This window comes from Arachis duranensis, chromosome 7 (assembly GCF_000817695.3).
Source record: "Arachis duranensis cultivar V14167 chromosome 7, aradu.V14167.gnm2.J7QH, whole genome shotgun sequence".
Lineage (NCBI taxonomy): Eukaryota > Viridiplantae > Streptophyta > Magnoliopsida > Fabales > Fabaceae > Arachis > Arachis duranensis.
Window position 1 is genome coordinate 20,324,815 of NC_029778.3, and position 7,975 is coordinate 20,332,789.

Here is a 7,975-nt window from a genome sequence, read left to right on the forward strand (position 1 = left end):
CTAAAGCAGTTGATAAGCAAAACCAATTTGAGACATAAGTAGCTGATATACAGCTCATAAGCAGCTCATAAATAGAACCATAAGTAATTCATTTTTATCCCATTTCTCTATTCGTGTTTATGAACTGAAACATAGGATACATAAGTAATGCTAACATATTCTAACAACTAGAAGGCAAGTTATTATTTCACAAGCAATGTATTCAATGAATGTCTCTATTTTTCATCCAGGAAAAAAATGAAAATAAAAAAAGAAAGTGATGCATGATCCTGTGAGTTCTTGATGCAGGCAATACAAAACTTAGATTAAGAAAAAAATAAATGAATCTCAAGGAACCTAAAGGCATTTATTGGACTCACGGCAAGGCTAGGAATAAAAGATACAAGAACTTGATTTGATAAACACTCAACCAGAATTCGAGAGAAAATGAGATAGAGGAAAATTGATATCATTCATGGTTGATAAATTGGAAAGCTACCCTATACAAGTGGACAACACTCACAGAAAATAAGAAATAACCAAAACAAAAGTAAATTGGAAGAAATTAAAAGATAAGAAACTCACATAACAGTACAACTAGCTAGTTTATTTGCATCATTTAATACTCACTAACTGTCATACATTATTTTAAGATAATTCAACACAAATCTACAGAATTTAAAGCCAATCAACAGAATTTAAATCAAGCACAATATCACTAAAAATCCCACAAATAGAATTTCTAAAAATAGAACCACAAACAGAATTTCTAAAAATAATTATTCAGGTTAAATCAAGCATAATATCACTAAAAATATCACTAAATCAAGTACAAATATCACTAAAAATATTGCAGACTAGGATTATGTTGACAATATATACATTAATTACTGTAAAAAAATTATAACTAAGCACAAACTCTAACCTCTGAAGAAGACATTCTTTAGTTGGTTTTTGCAGGAGAGGGCTTGGTGACAGGAGTGCTGCTCGAGTTGGACTGCTCGGCCACTGGAGTCTTGCTTGGCGACTGGATTGCTGCTCGACTTTGCCTTTGTTGCGACGGTGACCCAGCAACGGCGACCCTACGATGCCAATGAATGAACGCCTTTGAGCAAAGATTGGCGACTTCCTTGACTGTGGACACTGAACAGCACTCTCTGGCTCCCTCGTGCTCTCCTTCTCTCAAGCATAGAGGTCAAAGGTGGAACCATGGAAGAATGGGAGAGAGAAGTTTTTTGTGGGTGAATGGGTGTAGCCGTTTAGGATTCGCGTAAAAAGAGACGAAGAAAGCTAGGGTTGTGGCTAAGTGGCCCTTTTATACCTAGGTTAAAGGGCAACTTAGTAAAAACACACACCACTGAACCCTCATTCTTCGATTCGATCCGGTTCGGTTCGGTCTCTGTTGAGTCAACTGAAAATCAAACCGAACCGATCGGTTTAGTTCAAAAACCCAAAAAACTGGTTTTTCAGTTTTTCAATCGGTTGTGTAAAATTCGGTTTGGTTCTGCGATAATTTTCGGTCCAGTTCGGTAACTTACACCCCTATGATTAGGACATAAACCACACATCTAAATATCCTAAGACGAGAAATATTTGGCTCCTGATCGCAAGCCAGTTGTAAAAGGGAGAATTTTAGGTAACTTGTTGGTCTTAAATGAATAAGTGCTACAACATGCAAAACAGCATGCCCCCATGTTAAAATGGGTAGTTTATTAATTCTAATAAGTAATGGTCTAACTATTAATTGAAAGCGTTTAATCAATAATTCTGCTAGACCATTATGAGTGTACAAATGAGCAACAGGCTCTTCTATAGTATTCCAGTTGACACATGATAATTATTAAATGATTGTGACCTAAATTCACCAAAATTATCAAGGCACATTGCCTTTATAACGTAGTATGGAAAATGAGTTTTTAATTTAATTATTTGAACTAACAATCTCACAAACGCTATATTGTGAGTTAATTGTAAACAAATGTGCGACCATCGTGAAAATGCATCTATTAAAACTATGAAATATTTAAATGGTCCACATTGTGGGTGAATGAGGCCACATATATACTATGAATGCGTTTCAGAAAAGATGGTGATTCAATTCCAATTTTTTTTTTGAGATGGTTTGTGATTAACTTTTCTTGAGAATATATAGCACATGAGAATTCATTAAATTGGAGGATTTTATGTTCTTTTAGAGGATGACCAAATAAATTCTTGATGATTCTTCTCATCATAATTGAATCCAGATGACTTAATCGGTCATGCCAAATTGTAAATATATTTGTATTTGTAAACTTCTGATTTACTATGGCATGTGATTCCACATTGCTAATAGTGGTGTAGTACAAACATGAAGAAAGAGTAGGTAGTTTCTCCAACACGCATTTTTCTCCTGACCTCATAGAAGTAATATAAAGATATTCGTTATTTTCTTCTCTTGCAGTTTTTACATGGTATCTATTTTGGTGGATATCTTTAAAATATAACAAGTTTCTATGAGACTTACTTGATAATAGTGCATTATTTATGAAGAACTTAGTTCTTTTAGGTTATACTATAGTAGCTCTAAGTATTGTATGTGTTGAAGCATTTTCAGGGAGACATACTTCTTCATTGTTGAATTTGAGCGAAACGTGAGAAATATCCATATTTTCATTACGAAAAATAAAAATTATCACTAATAAAATTTTTTTTAAAAAATAAAAAAAAACTTGAAATTACAATCAGAGGGAAAAAGGAAATAAAAAAAATTAATTAAAAAAATCTAAAATGAAAGATTTCTTTATTAATAATGTTCTTTTAAAAAAATTTACATCATCCAAAAAAAAATGTCATTACTTGGACCACCAAAATTAAAGATTAAGGAAGTCATCAAGGTCTATATATATATTATCGGTGAATTTCAGATTCGATTCATCAACACCGTTAGCTTTAACTTTATCATTTTTAAAGGTCAAATTGGCCTCTTGTTTTTGCTCTTTTTTCTTGATAGAGTCTTGATATAGCTTGACAAAATATTCAGGGGTACGACGTGTATATAACCAATGACTTTTTAATCCACATCGATAGCACAAAATTTTCAAATTTTGTGGATTGTTGCTCGAAGCACGCTTTTCATGTTTATTCCACTTTTGATTATGGGTAGGAATCCTATTGTTTCATTTGCCACGTTCACACCCACGTCCACGGTTTCGACCAATATTTTGATTGTGATTTCTTTTATCTTCACGAAATGGCGCATTCACTTCAGGGAAAGTGGTTGAGCCAGTAAGACAGATTTCATGATTTTTTTATTAATAATTTATTATTTTGTTCTGCCAATAGGAGACAACCTATTAGATCAGAATACCTTTTGAAACTCTTCTCACGGTACTATTGTTGCAACAGCACGTTGAAAGCGTGAAATGTGGAATAAATTTTTTTCATTAAGTTCTCATTTGTGACATTTTGGCCACAAAATTTCAGTTGAGAACTTATTTTAAAAAGTGCAAAATTATATTCAAACTGTTTTAAAATCTTGCAGCTTTAAGTGTATCCACTCGTAACAAGCTTTAGACAATATTATAGTCTTTTGGTGTTCATATCTCTCTTTTAAATTTGTCCATAGTTCTTGTGAATTTTTAACAGTCAAGTATTCTACTTTTAACCCCTCAAGGATGACGCAGAAAAATTAGTGCCTTAGCCTTATCTTCACTTGACGATTGTACCTCTTTTCTTTATGGTATCTCGATGCTTTTTGGATACCAAGTGGGTTTTAGCGTTAAGCGCTCATTCTAAATAATTTTTGCCGGTTAAATCAAGAGCGACAAATTCAAACTTTTGCAAATTTGACATGATAGCTCTATAAATAAAAATAAGTAAATAATTAAAAATAATAATGTTCATAATACATATAAAAAGAAAGAAAGAAAAATAAAATGATAAATAAATAAATAAAATAATTAATTTACTTTAGAGAATTGATAAAATATATTATTCCTTTTAAAATAGTAAAAATAATTTAAATAAACTATTAAAGTTATACATTCATTACTAAAAATGTAAATAAAATTGTGATACGTACTAGCACTACAGGTGTTATATCTTCACTTAAAAAGAATAATTATATTTATCATTCACTTCAGAAAATGATATTAATATTAATTAAAATGTTATATTTATATAAAAAATAATTAATATAAATAATCAGATAAAAATAATAATATAATAAACTAAAGAAAAAATTGAAGAGTACTACACGTACAAGTCTTTTTGATTTACAAGTCTTACAAGTTGCTACACATACGGGCCTTTTAATGCGTTATTCAACCGTTTCCTGTTTTCAAAGCGCTACACTCAGAACGGTTCTTTTTCCTCTTCCTCTTCTTCTTCTTCGTTTTTTTTTTCGATTTTCCTGTTTTTAAAGCGCTACACTCAGAACGGTTCTTCTTCTTCTTCTTCCTCTTCCTCTTCCTCTTCCTCTTCCTCTTCTTCTTCTTCTTCTTCTTCTTCTTCTTCTTCTTCTTCTTCATTTTTTTTTCGATTTTCATGGTTTCTGAAATTAAGTTTTGAAATCGTTTTGAAGAAAAATAAGCAGCAGAATATGAGGAGAAAGAGAAAGAGTTCTGAATTATGCAACGAATTTTGGGTGTATTTCTTAAATCTTTTGGGTATATTTTTTTAATCCTTTGGGTGTATTTCTGTAATCTTTTGGGTGCATTTCTATAATCGTTTGGGTGAATTCCTGTAACCGTTTGGGTGTATTTTTGTAATCCTTTGGGTGTATTTCTATAATCATTTGGGTGTATTTCTGAAGTTTTATTATCTTCAAATTTGGCAAAAAACTCGTTTTCATGGAGGAAAAAGAAGAAGAGTCGTTTATAATGCATGGTGAGTAGTGCGCTTTGGAAACAGCAAGTGATTGAATAACGTACGTTTAGTTACTCTTGAATGTGGGAGTGTAATGCGTGTTTTTTATTAGACTTGTACCAACTTATAAAATTTGTAAGTCAAAAAGACTTGTATGTATAGCAGGCCTCATATTTTTAACGACGATGCCAGATGAAGCAAGCAAGTCATGGATTTTGCCGAGTTTGGAGGAGCCCGGTCAGGGTATGAACAGTGCCCCTGCCCGAGTTCGTCCTTTTTGGGAGGTCAAGCTCGGGCATAGTAGTTTTTCAAAATTCAAAAATGGCCGTTTCCTGCATTTATTGCATTTTACCGTTTCTCCTCGATTTCTGTTCGGGCTCTGTGAAGGCATTATTTATTTGCTCCCTTCCTTTTTCTTCGTTTATTCTGTTCCCTTCCTGTTTTTCTAAGTTTTGCCATCTCCTTTTTCGAGTACCGCTTCTTTTCTCTTTTGTTCTTCTTCCCCGGATCTTTCCGCGTGTCTTTCCGGGGTTTCCTCTGCGCCGCCGTTCCGTTCTCCTTGCTTCGGAACTCATCGTCCTCGTTTCTTTCTTCCAGGTTTGTTCCCATCTCTTTTCTTGTGCACATATGCTTATGTTCTTTGTGTGGCTCTTGTTTGTTTCTTTTTCTTTATGCCTGGGTTGCCCCGAAAAGAGGCGCCGCCATTGCTTTGTTTGTTTGTATATGGGGGGGCTCTTTTCTCTGGTATTTTGTTCCGGGTTGCTGCATTTTCTTCTAAAAGATCTTTGTTTCTTTGTTTTGCTGAATGGGTTTTTGCTGTCCTGTCTGCTTTTATGTGATTTTTGCTTGCTGTTGTATTCTTCTTTGTAGGCAAGAATTTTATGTCTCGAAAGGTTCTTCAAGCGATGTCGACCAAGATTCCAAGTGGTCTTGGTTGGGTAGATCCTGTTCCTCTAAGAGTCCCTTCTGTGGTAGATTCCGAGTATTTAGCTAGGTTTCGTAGGCAATGTAGCATATGTGAAGATAGAGAGTCTGAGAGGGATTATGAACTAGTAGCCCCGGATTCCGAGGAGAGAGTAAGCTTCCCGCCCCTAGATGGTTCCGAGAAGCTCTTCTTTTACGCTTATGATTGTTTTTTCTCTAAGCTGAGTGTCCGACTTCCTTTTACCGACCTGGAGTCCGAGGTGTTATGGTCTTGTAACCTTGCCCCTACGCAGCTCCATCCAAATTCTTGGGCATTTTTAAAGCTGTTTCAACTTTTGTGTCAGTTTTTGGGCGTTGCTCCCTCTATTTCTCTCTTTTCCTACTTGTTTGTGTTGACGAAGCCGGGGTCAGGTGGAGGGAAGGTATCTTGGGTCTCTTTTAGGGCTAACCAGGGAAGAAAGTTTTGTACCCTGTATGATGAGTCCTTTCATGATTTTAAGAACTTTTATTTCAAGGTTCGGGCTACTGGAGACGTCCGACCTTTCTTTCTAGATGAGAGTGGGGAGCCTTCTTTTCCTCTTTGTTGGCAGGAAAATGTAGTGTCTGCTAAGTATACCTTTGAGAGTCTAGATGAGGTGGAGCAGGCTTTTGTGGGTGTGGTGAGCAGTTTATGGGGTCGGGCACCTCACTTGGACACGAAGAAAATGTTGGGAGATCCAAGCCTTCTCCGTTCCGAGTTAGGTAGTTCCCGACCTCTTCCGAGATTCATCTTTTTTAGTATTTTGGTTTTTCTTGTTTTTGGTGGAATTTCTGTTGTGGTAATCCTTTTCTTTATTTCTTGTAGAGATGTCTTCTCAGGCGGATTCCATGAAGTTCCTTCGTCGGACGAAGAAGTCTGTGGCTGCTCGGAATATCGAGGCCGGGGAGGCTTCTGCCCGATCTTCTCCGCAGAAGACTACTGTGGGTGTTCAGACTCGGTCGAAGACTATTCCGACTCCCCAGTTCCGAGCTATAAGTCAGGATCCTCCGACCTCTGGGCCTGCTACCTCTTCTCCCCCTTTGTCCTCGGGTCCTCCTCCCAAGAAGCAGAAGACCTCTCAAGAGCTTGCCGGTTTCAATGATAAGGAGTTTGATGCTCTTGGTTGGATTGAGCAGCATATTCTCCCTCAGACCTTTATTTCTACTGATGATTTGTCTATGGAGCATCATTTTCAGTATATGGCGTGGAGCTGTGTCCGGATGGCCAGTCTTCATGCTGCTATTGCCCGGGAGTTCAAGAAGTCCCCTATTGGTGCGACCAGCTCCCGACTTGAGAAGGCTCAGTCTGAGTTTGAGAGGATTAGTCAACTGAAGGCTGCCAAGATTACTGAGCTGGAGGCATCTTTGGAGAAAGAGAAAGCTAAGGCTACCGCGGCTGTGGCGGCAGCGAAGACATCGGAGGAGATGGCGAAGGCGGCGACGGAGAATTATACTCGGTTATATGCCGAGCTTGTGGAGACAAAGGAGAAGTTGCAATCTGCTCAGGATGGTTTTTACGAGCTAGAAGGTCACGTGGCCAAGGGTATGGATGCTATGTTTGAAAATCTGAAGGCTCAGGTCCGGGTTCTGGCTCCCGACCTAGATCTGAGCTTATTCAGTACGGATAACGTCGTTGTGGAGGGAAAGATTGTTCCTGCTCCCAACGAGGATGAGGTTCCGGTGTTCGACCCCAAAGTTCCGTTTGTGAACCCGACCTTACCCTTGGCCGGGGATGGCTCTGGTGTGGAGGTTTCAAACCGGGATGACGTTGCCGTCGATGCAGTCCCGATTTCTATGTTTCCTCCGCAGCCTTCTGTTGATGTGGAGTCTGGAAAGGACCTTGATCCTCTGTAACCTTTTATTTTTGGTGTTTTGCCCGACCTGTGGGCTCTTTTGTTTTTGGATGGTTTCTGTGAACGCTTTGGACATCTTTTTGCTTTATTAGCTACTTGTAGTAACTTTTTAGCTTATTTATGCGGTGTTTTTGTTCGCGTTTTGACTTTTTGTTCCGCTTTTATGCTTTTTAGTTGTTTTTGGATAACAACTTTTTAGCTAGCGCTTGGAACTTTTGCTGTACCCTTTCTTTTGATTTCGTTTTTTTTTCGCTTGTACTTTTTAGTTGTATAGCAACTTTTTAGTAAGCGTTTTCGAAATCTTTGTTTTCGTTTTTTCGCTTGTACTTTTTAGTTGTATAGCAACTTTCTAG